Raw genomic sequence first — 23,189 nt, forward strand, 5'->3', positions numbered from 1 at the left:
AAAGCCATCCTACAAAATCTTATGCAATTTGAAAAAGGTTTCTAAAACTAATTGTTACATGCAGGTAAAGTCCCAAACCCCAAATAATCCCAATTGTGTGAAATAGCCACACAAAGCCAAACTACTGTCGTATCAGGAAAACGTGGAAAGGTCTGGAAGACAGTGAAAGATGGCTGGCACAGGGCACAAACAAACACAGGGGACTTTTGCTTTCTGTTTCTGTGGTTCTGGGTTTTCTCTTTTTCTTTTTATGCAATGAGAATTTATGCATATGGTTTTTTGTGTTCCTACAAAAAGATGACCTTGCTTTTCTAGAATCATTTAATGTAGGATTTATTTAGTCATGGGTTGGTACCAAAAATGGTGATACAAACCAGATCAGCCATCCAGAAGAGGTAGTGCTTGCACTGTCATAGTCTTTGGGTCTGCATAGTCTTGGGTCTGGGAGGTAACGTGCTGAAATCTTTAGAGTGTGTGTGTGTGTGTGTGTGTGTGTGTGTGTGTGTGTGTGTGTGTGTGTAGGCAGAGATCCACAAAGGTCAGGAGAGGGTACCAGATGCCATGGAACTAGAATTCCATGTGCTTGTGTACTGCCTAATGTGGATGCTAGGAAGTGAACTAGGATCTTCTGGAAGAGCAGCAAGTGCTCTTAGCTGCTCAGCCATCTCTCCAGTACCTGAAATTGGTGATTTAACAAAAGTAATTTGGGTTGAGATGGCTCAGTAGGAAAAATACTTGCTGAACAAATGTGAAAACCAGAGCTCTATATCCAAAACCCACTTAAAGGAGAGGACTTCACTAAATTCTTCTCTGACCTTGAAATACTCCCTCCCATCATCATCATCATCATCACCAAAGTTAAAATTCAAAAAACAGAATGATAGTAGAACTTGGAACGAGAGAGAGAGAGAGAGAGAGAGAGAGAGAGAGAGAGAGAGAGAGAGAGAGAGAGAGAGAGAACTGGATAAGATGGAGGGCTTTGGAAAGGCTTCCTGGGTAAGCAGAAATTCAGCCCCAGGCAGCGGTGAGGGTGGAACTGTGAGCCAAGTTGTGGTCATTGGGTCAGCTGTAGAAATGCAAAAATTATTCAGTCAGTGTCAAAGCTTGACTTCTTAAGGAGATAACTGCTTAGAGAGGCAATGCTATTAAGGATGGCCAATTCTTACACAGTGCACTCATCAATGCACGTCACATTTAACCCTTCTGAGAACTGCATTTGCTATTATCACTCATTTTCTAAATGAGTGAAGCAAGGGCCTGAGTTTAGCACTTATAGCAGGTCATCCAGCTGGGGAAGGCAGAGTCCTGATCTGGATGGAGGCTGCTTCAATGCCAGTCTGTACTTTATCGATTTGGTTCTCTTGCTGGGGACGCTTTGGAAAGTCTAATACAGTGTAATGAATACCCTCATAGAGTTAGGGAAGACAGGAGGCTGAAACAGCACTTCCTGGATAAGCATGAAGAACACAGCTGAGAGGAATGTGATGGCGGAGAAGGGAGCAGAGGTGCTGTGACAAGAGGGGACACCACCTGGAGCACAGGGCTCCGAAAGCTGACTTGCCTTGTGTTCTCCCGTGGGCATCCCCATTGCATGTGCTGTGTGAGTGTGTGCATTCCCATGGGAGCACATGCCCATCTGTGCATGTATGTAGGCCAGAGGACATCAGACCTCTCCTTTTATTGCTCTCTGCCTTACTCCCTTGAGACAGGGTCTTAAACTGAACTGGTTGGTTAGCCTAAGTTGTCAGTGAGCTCCTGAGATCTGCCTGTCTTCATCACCCCCACCTAACGCTGGGGTTACATACGCTCTCAGCCATGCCTGGCTTCTGATGTAGTTGCTGGGGATTCAACCACATGTCCTTGTCCTTGCACAACAAATTCTTTTACCTACTAAGTCAACTGCCCCAACACTTACTCTTGAGGTTGAGTTGCATGGCAGGCACCTGATTCGTGACTGGTCTTAGATTCCTTTCCTTGGATAGTTTGAGAAGTGAAGGAAGGCAGAGAAGAAGAACCCCACATGCCTATGTTTGATGTAGGGTTCCCATGAGGACTCATTCATGTTGGATGTGGATCACTGAGAGCTATCAAAAATTGACATGACCTCGAGGTCTCCAGTAATACTTTTCTTTTCCTTTGGTGTCAGTTTTGTCACATTAAAAGCCCAATTACAGGCTGTCATTGAGTCGGAAGGAAAGAGGGTACTAAAAGGGAGTCTCTGACTCCATACTAGATAGGAGGTGATTTTGCAAGTTAGTTCCTTTGGGTATCCTTATTGGAGAAATTCATAAAAGGTAGAGAAACCTGTGCATATTTCTTTCTCACAGAGTTTCTAGGTCCCCACGGACACACCGGTTTTCTCCATATTCTTGGATTTTAGTGGATGACTGAGTTTTTGCCACTATATTCCTGCTAGGACTCTCCCTCCAGCCCAGGATAGCCCTGCCTCTGTACCTTCCTGAACATGTGGCACTGTCCACCATCCTGACTGTCTGCCTTTACCAGGCCCTGCCTGCACAAGTGACCTGTGCTCTACTTCCCACCACCCTCACTAGCTTTTTTCACCAGTTCCAGAACACACACGTAACCCCAGCAAATGAGTAACTAGGTGGTGTGTGTTATGGCAGATTACAATTTGTCCTATCCGAAACCCCGTTTGAAGATAGATTGTCACTGTCGCTGTGGCAGTGTTAGGTGTGTGTGTGTGTGTGTGTGTGTGTGTGTGTGTGTGTGTGTGTGCGCGCGCGCTTCAGGAGGTGATCAGGTTATTAGAAGGGACTGATATTCTTCTCAGGGAGCTAGGGGCAGTTTCTGTAAAGCCTGATCCTTGTGTGTTTCCTCTTCCACAGAGTCTGCTGCCTTTCTGCTTTTCTGTACATGAAGCCTTCCACAGACCCTGAGCAGATTCTGGTACCAGGCTCTGAGATCCCCCAGTTCCTAGGCTTATGAGCCAAAATAGACTTACATTCTTTATAAATCACCTACTCTCAGGAATAGTCATCCTTTGGCAACTATGGGAAATTGATTTGAAGATATGCCCCCAAACCTGTGCTCAAGCCTCACATATAAACTTGAGCAGTGTTTTTTTTTTTTTAATATAATCCACACATCTCTATGATATCAGGTCTGTGGGGTTTTTAAAATGCTGAATACAGTGCAGATACTGTGCTGTTCTGACAGTGTGGTGTTATACTGTATCATGCAGGGAGTAATGTCCAAAGAAACCCAATGGAAAGGTCTATGCATGTTCAGTATAGATGCTTTTCCTCACAAGTATTTTCCATTCACAGTTGAACCCACAGAACCAGAACTTGTGAGTGTTGAAGACCAACTGCATTCTATTATAGTAATGTGTGATGAACTCTGCAACCCAGAGTAGTGAGACACAAGCATTGGCCATGTTGCAGCATTCACCATGTATAAAAGTCAATGTTTTCTTTGTGCTGGTCTTGGTTTAGGTCTGCTGTATCTTCTTTTGTTTGCACAAGATGGAACATGTTTCAGGCAGATTTTGGAATGTCTCGTCTGGAAAACTAGGGAAGGCAGTGCCATCAGGCCTATGAACCTAGAGCCAGGTGGTCAGAAGCTCCAGTAAGCAGGCAGCTTATGCTTTACAGCTCTTTCTCATGAATAATTTACTGGATACTTTCTCTTTCTGCACACTGGTTCTTGCTGGTTCCTAGAACATAGAGTCAAAAGCAGGTAGTCTGCAGATTGTGAGTGACAGCTTTCTATTCTAGCTGTGGAAGTACAAAGTATCTTAGATCTTAGATGCAGGTTCAAATCTCAGGAGAGACCATTGGCTTGGCCAGCCTAGACCAGATGACTATTTCCAGTACAGTCAGCTAATGCTAGGCAGACAGACTTTCTGTGAAAATATGGATATTGGTTTCTTGTTGGTAGATGAAAAAAATTCTAATGAGGGAAATTTAGGGCTGTCCTGATGCTCCAAAAGTTGTCCTGTGTATTTTAAGAAAAGACACAGAGGAAAGAGACTGACAAACTTTGCCAATACAAAGTAGGACAGTCTTTCAAATTTCTTGCTTTCCTGAAAAGTCTGCCAGATACTCTAGGTCTGTAGGCTGAAGATGGATGCTCCAACATTGCAGAGGAACTCTGGGTGACTGTCCAGGCAACCAAATGTCTCTGTTGTTAGGTAATATTATATCCTTCTGGGTCTTTGATGGAATTGAAGATTAGATAGTTATAGTTGCAGTTTTTCTTAGTTATGATAGATTGTATATTAGATATAAAACTTTAGATTCACTAAGATAGAATAGATAATACATTATTTTCTTTAAATACATTCTTTAAATGCTAACTACAAATGAACTAAATATTATAAATTAATTCTTACTTGATAACTGTTTTTGTTGTATGAAGTTATACTTTGTTAAAGTTAAAACCTTTATTTTTATTTGGACAAAAAGGGGGAAATGTAGTAGAATATTATTTGAGGGTGTGTTACTTTGGTTTATGTTGCATTTGTTTAACTCTGTGAAGCTGTGTTACTATGCCTGTGTAGAACATCTGATGGTCTAATAAAGAACTGAACAGCCAATAGCAAGGTAGGAGAAAGGACAGGTGGGGCTGACAGGCAGAGAGTATATATAAAAGAAAACTGGGAGGAGAGAACTATCTAGCAGCCAGAGAAGGAGGAGGCCTCCAGGGGCCAGCTACCCAGCTACACACACAGCAAGCCACAGAGTAAAGATAAGATACAAAACTAAGAAAATGGAAAAAGCCCAGAGGCAAAAGGTAGGTGGGATAATTTAAGTTAAGGACAGCTGGCAAGAAATTAAGCCAAGCTAAGGCCAGGCATTCATAAGTTAAAATAAGCCAACATATAGGATTTATTTGAGAGCTGGTGGTGGGCCCCTCAAAAAGAGCCAAAAAAAAAACAACCAACAACAATCAGGGAGTCCTGAAATGAAAGCCTGCTGATGCCAGGCTGCTTGTGCCACGAGTAGCAAGGTCATTGGCCATTTGATCGGTATCTTCTGCCAGCACCATTAAAGTAGTTACACACTCACTCATTAGCTTATGAATATGGTATAATTAAATGCCAGATCTGGCAACCTTTGACCCAGTTTTCTTTTCTTTTTTTAAGATATATTTTATTTTATGTGTATGAGTGTTTTGCCTGCATGTATGCATGTGTACTACGTGCATGCTTGGTGCCTAGGAAAGTTAGAATTATTTGTCAGATCGCTGGAACTCGAGTTATGGATAGTTGTGAGACACCCCGGTGAGTACTGGGAACTGAAATGGGGTCCTTTGCAAGAGCAGTCAGGGCTCTTCACTGCTGAGCCAACTTTCTAGCTTTCATTTTTGTTTCTTAGGCAATGAAGAATTGAGATTTTTTTTTCTTACAACAGAGATATTCTAACAGATTATCTCCTGTATCCACCTAGTGCATGTAAAGAAAATCCATACCAGGTTCTCAAGTACATGTGATACCATAATGGATTGTTTTATTAAACAGCTGTATTGAGATTTAATTAACACACAACTCTCCAGTCATATTTAAAGTGTACAATTTGTTCATTTTGATATCAGTGACATACTCAAGATGATAAATGAATCACATTTTAATCAGTTATTTTATTTATTTATTTATTTATTTATTTATTTATTTATTTATTTATTTATTTTGAGATAGGGTCTCATTATGTAGACCAGGCTGGCCTCAAACTGAGAGACAGAATCTGCTTCTGTCTCCTGGGTGCACATTAAAGGCATGTGCCAATACACCTGACATTTTTAATCTTTTATCATGGGACTACTCAAGCAAATACAGTAGCAGATGGGCCCTCTACCACCACATCAACAACCAGCCATTTTTTTCTTTCATTTACCACTTTCTTACATTTTAATTTTGCTGAAATATTTTAAATTCCAGAAATGACATTGTTTTACACATAAAGACTTCAACCTATATATTTAATAGATAAAGACTTATTTTTTTACTTTTTTTTTTTTTGCAACATAACCACAGTAGCATCATCAGCTCCAAAATACACAATAAAGACTTTAAAATATCATTTTTTTAAAAAAGGCAGTCTCTGCAATTGGCTACAAAAATGTCTTCCATTTGTTACAGCAAGTCAAGGTTCAGGCAAAGTCCGAGTGATGCACCTGATCGATAAGTCCCTTAAGAATCAGCTACTGAAGAGGAAGTTCATTGGTTAAGAGTATTTGCTGCTGTTACAGAGGACTCAGGTTTGCTTCCTAACATCCACATGGTGGCTCATAATCATTAATAATTCCAATTTTGTGGGTCCAGTACCCTCTTTCTGGCTTCTGGGGGCACCAAATGTACACATGCCACACATACATCCACATATGCACAGTAGATCTTAAAGAGAGAATCTTTTAATTTACAAACATTTCCTTCCTTTAACTCTCTCTTACCATTTCCCCTTGTGGTACTAGGGGTTGAACTCAAAGCCTTGAGTCTGCCAGGCATGCATTCCACCTGTAAGCTGTATCCCTACCCCTTTTAATTAACTATTACTTTAGATAGAATATTTCTATGTTACCCAAAATGACTTCAAACTCACAATCCTCTTGTTTTAGACTCCTATGTCCTTGGATTATAAATGTTCATCACCATTTCCCAGACCTCCTTACTATTTATCTGTTGAAGGTACTGAATCCTTTGTGTAGAATTCACAAATTCTAGATTAGATGAATTGTGTCTTTGGATTAAGTGGTGGTTTGAATGAAAATGGCCCCCATAGACTCATAGGGAGTGGCACTATTAGGAGGTGTGGCCTTGTTGGAGGAAGCATGTCACTGGAGAGGTGGGTAGGCTTTGAGGTTTCAGAACCTCAAGCCAGGCCTTGTGGCTCACTATCTCTTCCTGCTGCCTGTGGATCCAGATGTAAAACTCTCAGCACCATGTCTATTTCTCCAGCATCTTGTCTATCTGCACATTACAATGCTCCCCACCGTGATGACAATGAACTAAACCTCTGAAACTGTAAGCCAGCCCCAAACAAGTGTTTTCCTTTGTAAGGGTTGTTGGGTCAAGGTGTCTATTCACAGCGATAAAACCCTATGACAGAAGTTGGTACCAAGGATTGGGGTATTGCTGTGATAGACCAGACAATGTTTTTATTTGGAGGAATGTGGACTTTGGTACTTTAGGTTAGGAGAGCAGTATAATGCTTTAAGTGTGGCTTAATGGGTCATACTTGTAGGAGCAGGGAAGACAATGGTGCTAAGGATGATTTGAACTGTGGGGGCCTGGCTCAAGAAGTTTCAGAGGACAAGAATTTTAGTATGTTGCCTAGAGACTGTTCCTGTAATATTTTGGTTAATGTGGCTGCCTGTTGCCCTTGTCTGAATAGTCTGTCTGAGGCTAACGTAAAGAATTTTGGATTAGTAGCTTTTGCAGAGGACATTTCCAAACAACCTAACATGGCTGTTAGTTGCCAGTCTCATGCAGATTTGTAGTGAAAAGGAGCAAGCTGAGCAAAGAAAAGTACAATACAGTTTGAGGAGAAAAGGAGCACCAGGAAGTGTAAACAGATTAAAGAAAAGCCTGATGCCAAGTGGAATAAAGGGGGTGGTGACCTTAGAGCGAGACTTCACCCAGCTGAGCTTTCAACTTGTGAAAAGGAATTAAAGAAAAGCTTAGGGCTAGGTGTGGTGCTGACTGCCTTTAATCTCAGCACTTGGAAGGCAGTGGCTGGTGGATCTCTGAGTTCAAGGCCAGCCTGTTCTACAGAGCAAATTTCAGTGCAGCCAAGCTTAGGCAGTGAAGGACACCACCCAAAACAGAAAACCGGTGAAGATGTAATTGAATGAGGGGTCTCAGATGCTTAAGCAGGTCCAGTATGGCATTCTCCTTCTGCTGCCTGCTGAACTGCCTGTAGAGCCCCCAGATCCTTCTCCAGTACCATCTGCCTTTGTTGCCACCATGCTTCCTGCCATGCTGATAATGGACTGAACCTCTGAACAGTGAGCCAGTCCCGACTGAATGTTTTTCCTTTACAAGAGTTTCAGTTGTCATGGCGTCTATTCACGGCAATAGAACCCTAACTAAGAAGATGGAGAGAGGCAGTTCTTATTTCTGATGCTTCCACTAAACCAAGATTCAAGTCATCAACAGTGCTGTCTACATGGCAGCTGCCGGCCATGGGAGCCCACCAGCATTTTAAATATGGATGGTCTAACTAAAATGTGCTATAGGTTAAAAAAAATGCTACATACTAAAGATGTGTTATGAAAAAGAATGTAGACTATTTTATTACTATTTTAGGTATAGATTATATGTGAAATGATATCTCAGATATACTAGCTAAATCAAATATATTTTAAAATTAAATTTGCTTCTTCATTTTTGCTTTTGTGATGTGGACACTGATAAATTAAAAATTACGTATGTGACTTGTGTTACAGTTCCTTCCTCTGTGCCGTGTTCACTGGGTTTCTTCTGGGCCAGAACTCTTCTGGGGTGATGTGGACTTCTTGCATCTTATCTGGAGGTGTATAGTACCCACTGGCCCCCTGGTTGTGATGCTAAGATTGCTCACTGGTGAGGATGAGAAAGGCAGGGCCTTCTGGGGACTGGCCTGGCACTCCTGCCAAACTATTGATGTTTCTACACCCAGTAGCTCCATCTTCAAAGAAACCCACCATCATGCAAGGTTACTTTGTATGTATGATGGAGCAAGATACAGACACAGTAATGCTGAGCACCCACTGAAACCATTGTTCCAAGTTTTAAATAGGAATTCAACTCAGTGCAATTAGGTAGAGGGAGAAATACATAGTTGGTAGCTATTTCTGACCCTTATGAAACAGTTACTGAAGCTTCTTTACAACAGACTAAGCCCATTAGTTTACTGTATCAGTTTTTGAAGTGTGCTCTGAAGAGAAAAATATGCTACAGACTGAGAGGTTTAAACACTAGTTTCTTAGTGTCCCATAGTACTAGATGCTAGAAGCCCAAGTTATAAGACATTTTTCCTGCGAAGTACCCTCCCCACCAGCTTCTGATAGTTAGCTTGAAGTCAGTAACTACTTTATTCCCTTCTCCATTCAGTATCTGCTGTCTCTAAGCTTCCCCTTTTATAAGAACACCAGTCATACTGTGTTGAGTCCCCTCCAATGGCCATATCAGAACTGGATTACCTCTGTAAAGATCCTATATTCAAATGAAGCCATATTCTGAAGTATTGGTTGTTAATACTTCAGCAAATGCCTTTATGGAGGACATAATTCAACCCCTGATTCATCACTATTAGAATCTTTGTAGTTGATGTCACTGGCCACCACTCTCAGAGACAAGTGATAATTCCTAACAATCTTTCTATGGCTATTTTACATTTAAAGTGAGTCTTCAGTTGTAACAAGCTTTCTCAAATGTAGTCAGATTTTCTTTGTAGCTGAAGTTTTCTCCAGTCCTGCCTGGCCCACGGTCAGGACAAATCTCTCTCACCGCCAGTCCTGCAGCCACTCAGACCCAACCAAGAAAACACACAGAGACTTATATTGCTTACAAACTGTATGGCCGTGGCAGGCTTCTTGTTATCTAGTTCTTCTATCTTAAATTAACTCATTTCTGTTCATCTATACCTTGCCACATAGCTCATGGCTTACCAGTATCTTACATGTTGCTACTCATGGTGGGGACTGGCCACGTCTCCTGCCTCAGCCCTTCTGTTGCCAGAATTCTCCTCTCTCTTTGTCCTGCCTATACTTCCTGCCTGGCTATTGACCAATCAGCACTTTATTTATTAACCAATCAGAGCAACTCATTCACGCATAGAGAACATCCCACAGCATTTCTTTTGTGGGACTGCCAGCTCCCAAGTAATGACATGGAGACTTAATATTAATTATGAAAGCTTGGCCTTAGCTTCAGCTTTTTTCCAGCTAGGTCTTATAACTTAAATTAACCTGTCTCTATTAATCTTCATTCTGCCATGTGGCTCAGTTACCTCTGTTCTGTACTGTATGTTGAATTTCTTCAGTCTCTAGCAAAATCTGCATACCTAGATTCTTCCTCCACTTCCTCTCTCTCCCCAGAAATCTTGCCTCTCCTCTCCTGCCTAGCTATTGGCTATTCAGCTTTTTATTAAACCAGTCAGAATGCACCTTAGGCAGAGACACATCTTTGCAGTGTTTACAAATATTCTGCAACATTCAGTCAATTTCCTACACATATAAATACTTCTGGTGTGTGAACTTTTCCTAGGGAGATATGAACAAATGTCTTTTCTCATTATAGAATACCAATGACAGACAAAGTAATGATTCCATGCAAGTCTAGCTTGGTGAACCAATGGACTTATTGGGATTACTTACAGGAACATAGATAAGGGGTTGCTCATAGGAACAAAACAGATGCATCACTAGAAAGTCCCACCCCAGTCAAGATGATGACTTCCCCAGAGTTGCATAGATGTGGTCCGTCTTCAGGTTTACCCTGTGCCCCCTATATATTCTAACACCTCTCAAGACCACATACAGCTGGGGTAGAATACAGAAGGAAGGGAGGTATAGAAGGTAACAGCCGGGATCTCAAGTGGGGGCATCTAATGAACTTTCCCGACACCTCCTTTTGGGAGTGAATGTCAACTGGCCTCTTTTTGGGGATTTCCTGCAGGTAATTATAGCTGCTCTTTGAGATGACAATTACTGTCACGCTTGGAGGAGGACAGAAACACACAGCTTCTTAAATACATGTGTATCAACAAATGGACTCAGGGACACTTCATAAGGATAGTGCAAAATTTTAGGAAGAAATCCCAGCTTCCTTCTCTGTAGACATCTCACTCTACCTTGAGTAAAGGGTTCATCTGAGTTGGATGTTTTGGATAGAATACAGAATTCAGTTAAGTCTGCAGTAATATCAACCAACCAGAATCCTTGGAAATGAGGCTGGACCAAGACTCTTTTCCAGCCAAACCCTGCTTGCCATCTTTATGAGGGATCCATAAATCTTCATAGGAACCTGTAGGCATAAGGGGCCCCGAGCAGTGAGGTGTCAAGGAGAAGGACCAGGGATGATAAAAAGAAGACAGGTAGCTGGGACCAGGAGGTCTTGCATAAGATGGTGACTTATGCCAAGCAAGTTTATTAAGCAGCTCAGGTTCTTACATACTATTTATAGGGGGGAAATGGCCAGGGTCAGCAGAGAGCTAAATCAGAATATGTTGGCAAAGACAATAACATAGGATATCCCAGACACAGCTGCCATAAGACTGATAACCACAGCCCCAAGGAAGGGTAGGATCCCCAGAAACTGCAGCCTTGACTCTTTTCTGGCCCAGGCTCCATTCCCAGACCAGACCTTGCCAAGTCTGTCCCTGGGCAAAGACACAGAACTAGCATTCCCTTTGTCCTTTCCTCTGGGGTTCAGAGAAAGCCTTGGATCAGGCTGGCTCCTAACAGTTCATCATGATGGTGAAGAGGTGAGGTATTTCTAAAACAGAATATCACTGGCTTCACCAGTGGCAGTCCATTTATAGTGTCCATTATTTTAAGTAACTACTCATTAATTTTTAAAGTAAGTTTTAAGTAATTACCAATGAAGGCCTATTAATAATGTTTATTATGATTAGCGGTGCTCCCAGTGTTGATTGAAAGTTGCTGAAGCCTGTGGTACTCTTCTGTGGTGTGTGGCGTTGTGATTAGACGTTAGCTTTGAATTCTTGATTAGTGACTTACTCTCCCTAGAGTGTAGATTAAGACTTAACAAGCTCACATATTTGTATCAGAGCTGAAGTATTTAAAAGTAAGTTGCAGATGTTGCAACCAAGTCACACATTTTCAGAGAGTACTTGGAAGAATATGTAGTAACTAGATAAAGATCATGAATGGGGGTGGGTGTCCTTTATCTGCCATTTTGTGACCTTGAGCAAATCATTTACATTTTCTGGCTTTCAGTTTTGCTGTCTATAAAATAAAAGTCCTTTGTTAAACCCTCTTTAAGCTCTTTCCATCACTTACAGAATTCAGTTCCAGGGCCTTGTATATCATAAATTCAAGCCAATACATGATTGCATAAAGAAGTGGTGTGAGGGTAAAATTGGGTTGTCTAGAAAGACATTCTGAGAAGATGAGGCAAAATGAGTCATTTCTTTTTGCCAATAAGCCATTGACTTGTGTAGATCAAAATGATCCCTTTTACCTTGGTTTTGGGTGATTTTATCGTCTTTTAGAATTTATGACTATCAAGGAGGTGGAATGTTGGTTTTGTTTGCTTGAAGTTGACAAGTGTTACAATGTAGATCTATGTGTTGGCTTCAAGTTCAAGTGTCCTACTAGTTTAGCTTTGTCTCTTTTTCCAGAGAAAATTTTTTTAAATGGCTCTTTCCCCACAGTAAACTCTGAATAAAGGCAGCACACTCAGTTACATGTAGAGGCAAAGAGAAGAACACATGCTTCCAATGGTGTGTGTGGTGGTTTGGATGTGAAAGGTCCCCAGGGGCTCATGCATTTGAACACTTGTTCCCCAGCTGGTGGTGCTGTTTGGGAAGATTGTGGAACCATTAGGAGGAGGAGCATTGCTCAGGAAGAGGACACTGGGGGTGGGCTTTGAGACTTAATAGGTCACTCCCACTTTCCGTTTGTACTCAGCTTCCTGAGTGCAGATGCAATGTGACCAGCCAGTCTTTTGCTCTTGTCTTCATGCCTCTCCTGCATTCTCCCATATCTTTCTTACCACAATGGTCTCTGTCCTCCTGGAACTGTAAGCTAACACAAACCCTTGTTTAGTAACTAGATAAACTAAGATTGTTTTTTAACCACCTTGGGCTGCCCTTCTTCAGTTTCCTCATGCAGTAGTGCTATAAGTTCTTGTCTAAATTCCTCAGTCTGTGTCTTTCTAAGGCTTGTATCTTATCAGTCCACTTTTCATATTTGACACACACAAAAAAAACCACTGTCTATTAAGGATAAAATATGAATTACCAAACTGATAGTAACTACAATTGGTATTATGCCAATCTGGTTGTCATTTATCTTTTTATTTTCTGCTTTTATTTTCAAGCCATCTAAAGTAGCACTATAAAGGGTTCTAACTAACACCCTGCATTATGCTATTTCCCATCCTTAATGTGGGAAAGATTTTTCTTTTTAATATCGGTGAACTCTCTCCTTAAAGACTTCCCAGGTGTCTTATCAAAGCTGAAGACTTCTCAGTTTGTCTGCTGCTGGTGTGATTTCTCTCTCCATGTGATCATGCCCCACATTGGGCACCAAATGTTGTTTTTATCAGTCTCTATCATTCTATTTTACCAATAAAGACTTGGAAGACAGATGCTGGAGTGAAAACCTGCTAGCGCAGAGAGACAGAAAAAGCACCCAGCTGACTTTCCTCTTCTGCCCATGTCCTAGAAAGAGAGCTTTCACCTACACTGTCTTAAACCAAAAACTCCTCCAGTTAGATGTTCCTCACTTCTACTTCCTGTGCATCTCTCTCTTTCTACCCTCCTCATTTCTTCTTTCTCTGTTTTCTTTTTCCTATCAACTGGTTGCTTGCTCTACCTTTTGACCTATAGTTGATTTTATTTAACCCTGATGACAATATTCAAGAAGAAAACTCTTAGATTAAAGGTGTGTGCTAGGGCTGAGCCACACCACAGCTAGAAGGTTTTTTTTTCCAGTAAATGATGCAATCTTGGGGTTCACAGTGTGATCAAATATCCTGCAACATTATCCTTTAAGTTGCCTTTGTCAAGCAGTATAAAGATAAAATTAAGACACTTTGATTGAAGTAGCATTCAAATCCAAAACATTGCCTAAAATACTATTCAGATGAGTTCAAGAGGCAAACTTTCTGTACTTCATTTGATGGTATGTGCTTTGCAATAGTTTCTGATAGAAAAGAATGTCATTTCTGATAGAAAAGAATGTAATCACTTTCTTTTGTCTGGAATGACAGGGTATGCTGGAAAGAAGAGGTAGTGGAAACAACTGAAATGTCACTAAGTGCTAAGCAAGTGAAGTCAGCCAGTGAAGCCATTGATATGAGTCCACTGGACATGAGAAGGAAAGCCTGGAGCCATTAGAAACATCAGCCCGTCCCTGTCTCCTGTGCCAACAGCAGGCATTCACTGAATCTAATTGTTTTCTTCTAAAGCTGGACATCCGGGATTATGTATCAATTCATAATGAATATATGTGATTAATTAGAACTTGATTATAGAATGAGCAAATCAATCTGTTCAGTGTGTGCATTTTGACCACATTATTATTATTATTATTATTATTATGTATTAATTATTATTATTAAAAAACAAGGACATTATGCACATCTGAGAATGAAAGCCAGGACAACTGTAAGCAAACACAGAGGGTTCTAGTGAGTACAACATCATTAAGTACAACGAGAAGATGAGTGAGTAGAGGAAGGTTTATTTCCCATAGCATGTAAGGAGTTCCCTGAAGTTATTCTAAAACTAGCACCTACCACAAACACAGAATGTAAGGAGTTCCCTGAAGTTATTCTAAAACTAGTACCAACACCCCCCACTCCACCACCACCAAAAAAAAAGCAGGCCAGGGATTTTATCTGAGAAGGCTATACAGATTCATATTGGAAAGTACTTTGGGCCTAGGCATGTTCCCAAGTATGCTCAGTTTAAGGTGTACATTACAGAGCATGCTTAGTAAGGTCATGTGAATAGTTTTAAAAAGAAAGATGGCGGACACATTTCTGGAGATGATTAGTTCAAGGTCATAGAGCATGTTGTATGTCATGATTTCCTGCAGATGGAAATATTTCCTCCTAGAAGAAGGAATGTAACAGGCTTTCTTTTGGGTCTCTGACCAGCTCCCAAATCATGACACGGAGACTTCTTATTAGTTATGAATGCTTGGCCTTATCTTATATTTGTCCCATTAGCTCATATAACTTAATTTAAACTGTTTCTCTTCATCTCTGTTTTGCCTCAAGGCTTTTTACCTTTCTTTCCTTCTGTATATCTTACTTTCACTGCTTCTCCTGTCTGTCTGTCTGTCTGGCAGCTGCCTGGCTTCTGGCCCCAGGCCTGTCCCTCTCTTTCTCCTTTGTTCTCCTCCTCCTTCTTATCTCTTGAGCCTAGATTTCTCCTCCTACTTATTCTGCCCACCAGCCCCAACTATCCCTCTACCGTCTAGCGATAGGTCATTCAGCTTTTTATTAGATCAGTCAGATGCCTTAGGCAAGCAAGGTGAAACAAATGCAGCACATCTTTACAAAATTAAACAGATGCAGCAAAACAAATGTAACACACCTTTACATCAGTAAGGACGGAAGCAGAAACAAATGTAACACATCTTTACATAGTTAAATAGTCCACAACAAAGGAATACTTGTAAGACTTAGGAAGTAAACAAAGTGTACAAGACTCAGGAAGCTGAAGCAACAGTCACAAGGCTCCTCCCCAGTGTTTTGTAATCAGCGGTGACCACTTGGGAGAAGAGACTCTGACTGGTGGAGCTGCCTGCAAGGCATGCAGGTGATTCCCGGGAGGGAACTTTGGTGAGTCATCCCCCATGCTGGAGGAGTAGGTTTTGATGATGCAGCTGCCTGAGTCATCCCTGTTCCTAAGTAACCCCTCACCCATACGTGTGTGAGTAACTTTAATATTCCCTGGTTCACTAAGCTAGACTTCAGTGGGATTATTTCACTGGTCTGTTGTCATTGCCCTGTCTGGTGTGAATATGTATTTGGTCATGGCTACCCTGGCAAAGTCATACACAACACAGCACAAGTTTAAAAGGTTAAAATGATGAACAGAAACGTTTCTGTTCATCTTTAATTTGAGTTAGAAAGATGGAAGCAAGAATATTTGATGGACATGGTCATCTTTCCCCCCCAAAAGTTTACCCGAATCTAAAGGAAAGGACACCTTGAAGCATCATTAAGAAAGGGGTTCACTATTCTTCCTCCACTTAGCTCCAAGCAAAACCACTCGCAGGTGTACAAGATGACATAGGTATTTAAGATTTTTGGACATTATTTCCCTTATAAATGAAGAAATGAGGATATTTTCACCCATTCCATAGGAGTATTGTATCAAGTGAGAAAAAAAAAGTGTTTTTCAAGGTGTGTAAATACACTTGGCATTTAATTAAATAAGTGCAATTTTTATGTGTATTCGTTCCAGAAAGCCTTCTAACCACTGGCGATAAACTGGATCTCCACAGGTCAAATCCATCCCACAATCACCCTCCTTTGTAGGGGTCAGCCTGTAATTGTGTAGAGTGTCAGCATTCACCCTTGAGAGCTGCGGCCTGAGTTGCTCATCTTGTCCCTGTCCTACCTATCTGTTATTTTCTGTCTCACTTTCTGCCTGACTCCTGAGCCATCTACATTTATGAGGGCAGGATACAGTCAATTCAGCTGACCCCAGGTCTTTGCAGTCTTTATGTATCAGACTCTGTTCTGTGAGGAGAACTCGACAATGCTGAGTCTGGAGAGTCCATGGATACATAGGTTTATATCCAGGGATGCAGTCAGACAGCAGGACACTGTGCCTCGTGCATCTCTGGCTGGTGCTTTCCACAATACTTAAATAACCTTCTGGGCTTGCTTGTCCCCAGCTTCTGTTTCACCGGTTTATAAATTCTTGCTTTCCCATTGTACCCTGTGCTAAAATTGTGATGCAAAAATCCAGCAAACAATGTTCCCTGTATCACATAACAATGAAAAAGCTGTGTCTTGTGGCTAAAGAATATTTCATCAAGAAATAGCTGTGGGAAGACTTCTTACTGTGGCCTGTTGGTAGGCAGTGTAGAAATGGATTAAATAGCTATGAGGCTATGCACAAATTCCAGATCATGGGTTCCACAGAAATATAATGGGTACTTGGTGGACCTTAATACCTGCAAGCCTGGGAGACTGTTATCTGGAGAGTTAGAGGCAGCTTGTGTAATCTTACAGTAGAACATTCAAGTTGTCTTTTGAATTCTAAGGAGGGAAGTTCATTTTGAGTTACAGTTTTCTATGACTGCCTGCCATGAGAGTCCAAAGTAAATTCTGATGCATGTTTCAAAAGACGGGGGACCTAGCCATGAAGACATCTGCTTTGGGGCAGGCAGACTTTCCCACTACTCCAGAAGTGTTAATACCCTTAGTAACAGGACTCAACCAGAGGTGTCAGATTGCTAGGGAAAAGTGTGTGCTTAAGATTGGGCAGGTGTGTGTCCCCTCTTACTCCAGGGACTCTTAAGATTGGGCAGGTGTGTGTCCCCTCTTATCCAGGGACTCTTAAGATTGGGCAGGTGTGTGTCCCCTCTTACTCCAGAGACTCTCTTTTTAGCAGTCTGTTATCTCACTAGTAAGCTGAGTGATTTTAAAAGCTTTGAGCAAGATTTTGTAAATGGTTAGTAAACTGAGTGGATGTGGAGTACGTCTCGTGACAGGGATAAGCCCACATCTGCACTGTTGAAGCGGGGAACAAGAAATTCTTGTTGATGAGATCAGAAGGAGAGCTACATGTGCATGTCTGGTCTCCCCTTACTTTTTGGAAACCAGTCGGCAGGCAGGATGTTAAAGAGGATCAAGCAGTGAATGAATGTGTAGTCTCGGACCACTGGAGGCTCCCAGGGCTCTTCCAGGGCCAACAAGATCAAAGCAATTCCCACAATAATTCTGAAATGTCTTTTCCCTTTTTTACTGTTGACATTTACACTGATGGTGCAAAATCCTCCAGTAAGACTACCGGAGCCCAACACGAGGCAAGGCAGATACCAGACTGCACCGTCCTCACATGCTCTGGACTGCCATGCAGCCAGGAAAGAGCAGACTACCAGGGGACTTGTTACGTCTGTGCCAGGCTGGTTCATTCTGCTGTGCCCGCTGCTACGGCACTTCGGTTTTCCACAGCACAGTGATTGTTCAGAGGACAAGCATCTGGCTGAAGCTTGAGTCTTGAGCAGAGAGTGGTTTACCCTTCAGAACACCATTTTATTTGACATAATGACTGGCAAACTATGGTTATTGAGATGTGAGCATTCTGTAGATGTTTTATTTAAGGAAGTAATTGCCACATCAGGGGAACCAACTGACATTTGTTGCTAATAACAAAATTCATGCTTATAAGCAAAATTCAGAATTTTGGAAAGCATATGTTCATCTCACAGTCTAGACAGCTTTCCAATATATACTTTTCTGACCATATTGATGGTGCTATTGAAGAATGCATTTGTAGGGTGACTGCATAATGATGTGTGTTAATACTTGGAAGGTCTGCTTAAGTTGGTTTGCTTTAAACACAAACCTAAAAATTTGCGGGGTGGTGGTTTCAAGACAGGGTTTCTCTGTATAGTTTTGGTGCCTGTCCCTGGATCTTGCTCTGTAGACCAAGCTGGCCTCGAACTCACAGAGATCCACCTGGCTTTGCCTCCCGAGTTCTGAGATTCAAGGCATTTACCGACACCGCCCATTTTAATGCAACACCGTTTTAAAAATCCACCAATATAGTGAAAGTAGCATTTAAGAAACTACCAATAGTTTGAGTTTGGGTGCATTTTGTTAGTAAAATATCTACAGTTATCTGTCAGTATTGAAATACTACTCTCTGTTCCAGTTTGTGTTTGTCATGGGCTGGGTTTCTTTTATCCACTTCAACCAAAATAACAACATGCCATAAAATAAACTGATTCAATCAGACAGTAAGTGTATAAAAATATAAAACAACCATACCCTTTCAAAATTTGGAGACTATCGTTTACATTTTGACAGCTATACCATTATGTTAATACTTAATGACTTATTGTTATTTTTAAGTATATCGGTACATAAGTATCAGAAAATGAATTGGTCTCTGATGAATACTCACCTTTGATTCTTCAGGTTGTTTGTTTGTTTGTTTGTTGTTGAGACAGGGTCTCATGATACAACCCAGGCTGGTCTCAAACTCACCATGTATCCCTGGTTAGTTTCAAACTTGCAGTCTTCCTGCTCCAGCTTCCTGAGTACTGTATGTCTCACCATGTATTCCAAGAATGTCTCACCCTGCCCAACAGGAGCCTCAATATATTTTTTTTAATAGTTTAAAGGTGTCCTGCCACCAAAATGTTTGACAATTGCTGTCTAGAAAAATTCTTTAATATAAAGAGAAAATTGGCAGATGAGGAAAATAGATTTCTCTCTGTAACAAACAAGCTTATCTTAGGATCTGTTCTGGAAGATAACACTGAGTGACGGCGGGAGACAGCCACACCTACCGGGGAGGTTGGAAAAGCAAATGTTTTCATTCTGGACATGTCTGTAGGAGGAAGCCATGTGACATTTTTGGTGGCCAGCCCACCTGTCCAGTATAGGGTTAACTAACTCATCTCCCAGCCTCTGTGACTTGATGTAAGCCAAAGGGAGCTTCCCTTCTTTGAAATGACTGATCAGCAATTCCATTCCCAGGGTCCCCTACAGCCAATGGCTGACTGGCAAATCTGCTGGCCACAGTAGAAATTGGCCTTACGGGTCAAGCTGAGGGGAGATTTCAGCAGATCCTGTGTGTTTGCCAGCCTTCGACACATCACTTGCACAGGAGTCTCCCTTCTGAGAAACACCTTCCCCTTTTTTTGTGAACACAGGGAAGTGAGAAGGTAGATGTGGAGGCACAGCCTTATAAGCTCAACATTTAGGAGGTTGGGCTAGGAAGATCTCCAATTTGAGGCTAGCCTGTGCTACATAGCAAGACTCTGTCTCAAAAACAAAAACAAAAACAAAACAAAACAACAACAACAACAAAAAACAGGCTCAGTGGTTAAGGGCACTTGCTGCTCTTGTAGAGGGCCCAGATTTTGTCCCCAGGACCAACATGGTAGCTCACAACTCCAGTTTTAGGGGATCCGATGCCATCTTTTGGCCACTGCATGCTTAGACACATGTACTTCCAAGCAAACACATAAAACACTCATAAAAGTTTTTAATTAAAAAATTTTCATACAATATATTTTGATCATTTTTTTATTATATTTGATATTTTGACCATATTCTTTTCCCTCTCCAGCTCCTTCCCACCTCCCTGCCCACCCAACTTCATGTTTGTTTTCTGTCTCCAAAAAAAAAGAGAGCCCACCCCCAGACAAAAAATAAAAAACAAACAAAACAAAAAGAAGAGAAAGAAAATTAATGACAAATAGTACCAAAATGAAACCAAAAGCACACGTAAACCCACAGAGTCAGTCCTCAGACATGGGTCTCCTGGACATGGGATCAGCCCTCGTGGTTCCCATGCCCAGTGTCACCTTTGGAGAAAACTGATTTCCCCTTTCTTAGCAGGCATGAATTGTAAATAGCCGGGCGGTGGTGGCGCACGCCTTTAATCCCAGCACTCGGGAGGCAGAGCCAGGTGGATCTCTGTGAGTTCGAGGCCAGCCTGGGCTACCAAGTGGGCTCCAGGAAAGGCGCAAAGCTACACAGAGAAACCCTGTCTCAAAAAAAACCAAAAAAAAAAAAAAAAAAAAAAAAAAAAAAGAATTGTAAATAGCTTCCTGGTTAGGGATGGGAATCTACTTCCCCTCTCAGTGCTGGGACTCAGAGCTGGGCAGGTCTTGTGCAACGTGTTGCCGTGGTCTTCTGGTTCATAAGCTCGTCCTCTGTCCTGTTATGTCTGGAAGATGCTGTTCTCTTGGAGTCGTCCACCACCTCTGGCTTTTAAACTCCATTTGCCTTCCCTTCCACACAGATTCCTGAGCCCCGAGAGGAGGAGCTGGACAAAGACAGCCCACTCAGGGCTGAGCTCTCCAAAGTCTCTCACTCTCCACGGGCTGTCCAGTTAAAAGGGGAGGTGATGGGAAAGACCCGGCGGCATCTTTCCTACCGCCGTTCTTCCCTTACACATGGCTGTGATATCTGAAGCTAGAACTCCCATCTTGTGACTAAAAGGTAGACAAAAGGACGGTCAAAAGAGTCCTAGAATGAGTCCTAGCAGCTTCCAGTTAATTTATTTTTTTGCCCACTTTACCAGTTTGTCTATTATTTGGGGCTGAACAGTTGTGAGACTACAATGAAGCCTGAGAGGGTCTACTGCTGGCAGGCAGTCAAAAGTGGCCATTTCGTTCCAAATTCATTTTCCTGGCCAAAGTTTATAGACGCCAAATGAGACTCTACCGAAACTGTTTTTATCACATCAAGGTTAGTTCTTTCTGAGCCACTTACGCATCTGAACCAGTGTACTGATTAGGAAAGGGGTAAATAAAATAGTGGGGAGTAGTTGTGGGTGTTGTCTCCCTCATCCATCTCAATGTTGGTTGATGATGTATGTTGGAAGTCTGGCCCAGCTCATTGCTTTATGTCTCCATAACAGCTCAAGAAAAATAAAAGTACATTTACATTACATTAAAGTGCACTGTTATCTCAGGCTAATCTTGTCCAGCCCTCTGGGTTTATCATAAGGGCGCCAGCATCAGCCCCAAAGTAAAAGAGTTACATTGAATAGCTTGGGAGTCAGGAACAGTGGCCTTTTGTTTGGGCTTTGATCCTTTGTACACATCATAGTATCTCTTTGTGTCTGGGGCACTGTTCCTGTTTTGGGAATATGCATCTTATTATCTGTGAAAATAAAGCTTGTCTTTGGCGTGAGTGAAACTCCTGGTGACAGGAACACATTGTTTGTAACATGCTGAACACACCAGGTTTATTTGCTGTTAAGTAATGCAATTCTGCTGGATTTAGCAACCATCCATGCCATGCGCAGTGTGTGCTGGGTATGATGGAACCTGGGAGATGATTCCATCACAGCCTCCCTTTTTAGGGCCAAGGTCTACAGAGTGGCAGGTGCATCTGGGATCACTTTTTAAATTTTGGAATAAACACAGCTTTTGTTTTATTTATTTGCAATTTTTATTTTTATTTTTTTTGTTGTTGCTGTTTATAGTCTTATTTGTGTAGCACCGAGTATGGAACTCAGAGTCTCATGTGTGCTAAGCAACCACCGTTACACCTTGAGTCTCCGTATGCCATTGATACAGCGTTCATGTTACAGTAACGATGCTAACAAATTCTACCAGAAGGGAGGGGTGATTTCAGCTTGCGAGTCTAATGATGGCATCAGGTGACAGAAAACAAATGGCTGCTATTGTATTTGTGGTTTTTTGTTTCACTCGAGGATGCCTTATGAGTGTTAAAGTGTGAAGTCCTTTCACGTGGACGAGTTTACACAAATCCTGCAGTGGAATGGGGGAGGCACACCACATAAACACACACAGAGGTAAACTGACGTCGAAGAACTCACACGAAGACACAGGTTTTCATTTCCCAAAAAGAATTACGGATCTCTCAGTGTGGGTAGAGAGGCAACAGTGGGAGAAAGAGGAAGAGGCGGAGAGGGAGGCTAAGAGTCATGGCATTCATTTAGTCATGGCTTCCTCTTGAGTTCTGCCAAGAACGATTTATATAATCATCTTGATTTAGAAGACTTTTAGTGTTAGCCAGTGATCTTTTATTATTTGTCTTCTAATGGCCTTTCCTGGGCCCCTTCCATCTCCATCATGCTATTGGCATTCTGTCTGAATCAATAGCAGGAGGGCTCTCCCTTCGATGTGCAAGCCGAAGATCGTCTCCCTGGGCTCACAGATGAAGAGTTATCGTGGTATAGAATTGAGAGATGGGATTCTAGCTCCATCTGATTTCTGTCTTGGCCTAGAGACTGTGATATAGAGGCAGGGATGAGAGCTCACAAAAGTGCATCACTGTGCAGTGTTTTACGGTTGTATCCTCCCTTCACCCTGCCAGGACTTATTGGACACATAGCAGGGCACTTGAGGAAGAACAACACAGACACAAAGCCTGTTCTTAGGATGTGTAGTGGAAGGAAGGCCATTCAAGCAATAGTGCAGTTCAAAGCGAGAAACTCAGCCTTGGTCCTGGCCCCGCCCTCCCCTGCCCTTTAGTGACAGGCCACTAAAATGGCAGCAGACGTTTCCTCTTTCCCAGAATGCACCTGAGTACTCCTTCATCCATCCTAGAATGAACCTGCATGACGCTTTCCACTGTGCCGGAACGCACCTGAGTCTGCTTCCCCACCTTTCCCCAAAGTGCACCTGGGTATAAGGTCCCACTGCCTGGTTTTTACTCCTCCCCCTTCTCGCCTCTGCTCTCTTTTCCCACGGAAATGGTCACACCCACACCCGCCTAAGGAGTGCAGAGAACTTGTCTGGGAAAAGGTCCATGACTGTGCAGACCAGATCCACGCCAGGCTGATAACACCTCTACCCTGCTGAGGCTGCAGCAGCCC

This window comes from Peromyscus leucopus, chromosome 6 (assembly GCF_004664715.2).
Source record: "Peromyscus leucopus breed LL Stock chromosome 6, UCI_PerLeu_2.1, whole genome shotgun sequence".
Classification (NCBI taxonomy): Eukaryota; Metazoa; Chordata; class Mammalia; order Rodentia; family Cricetidae; genus Peromyscus; species Peromyscus leucopus.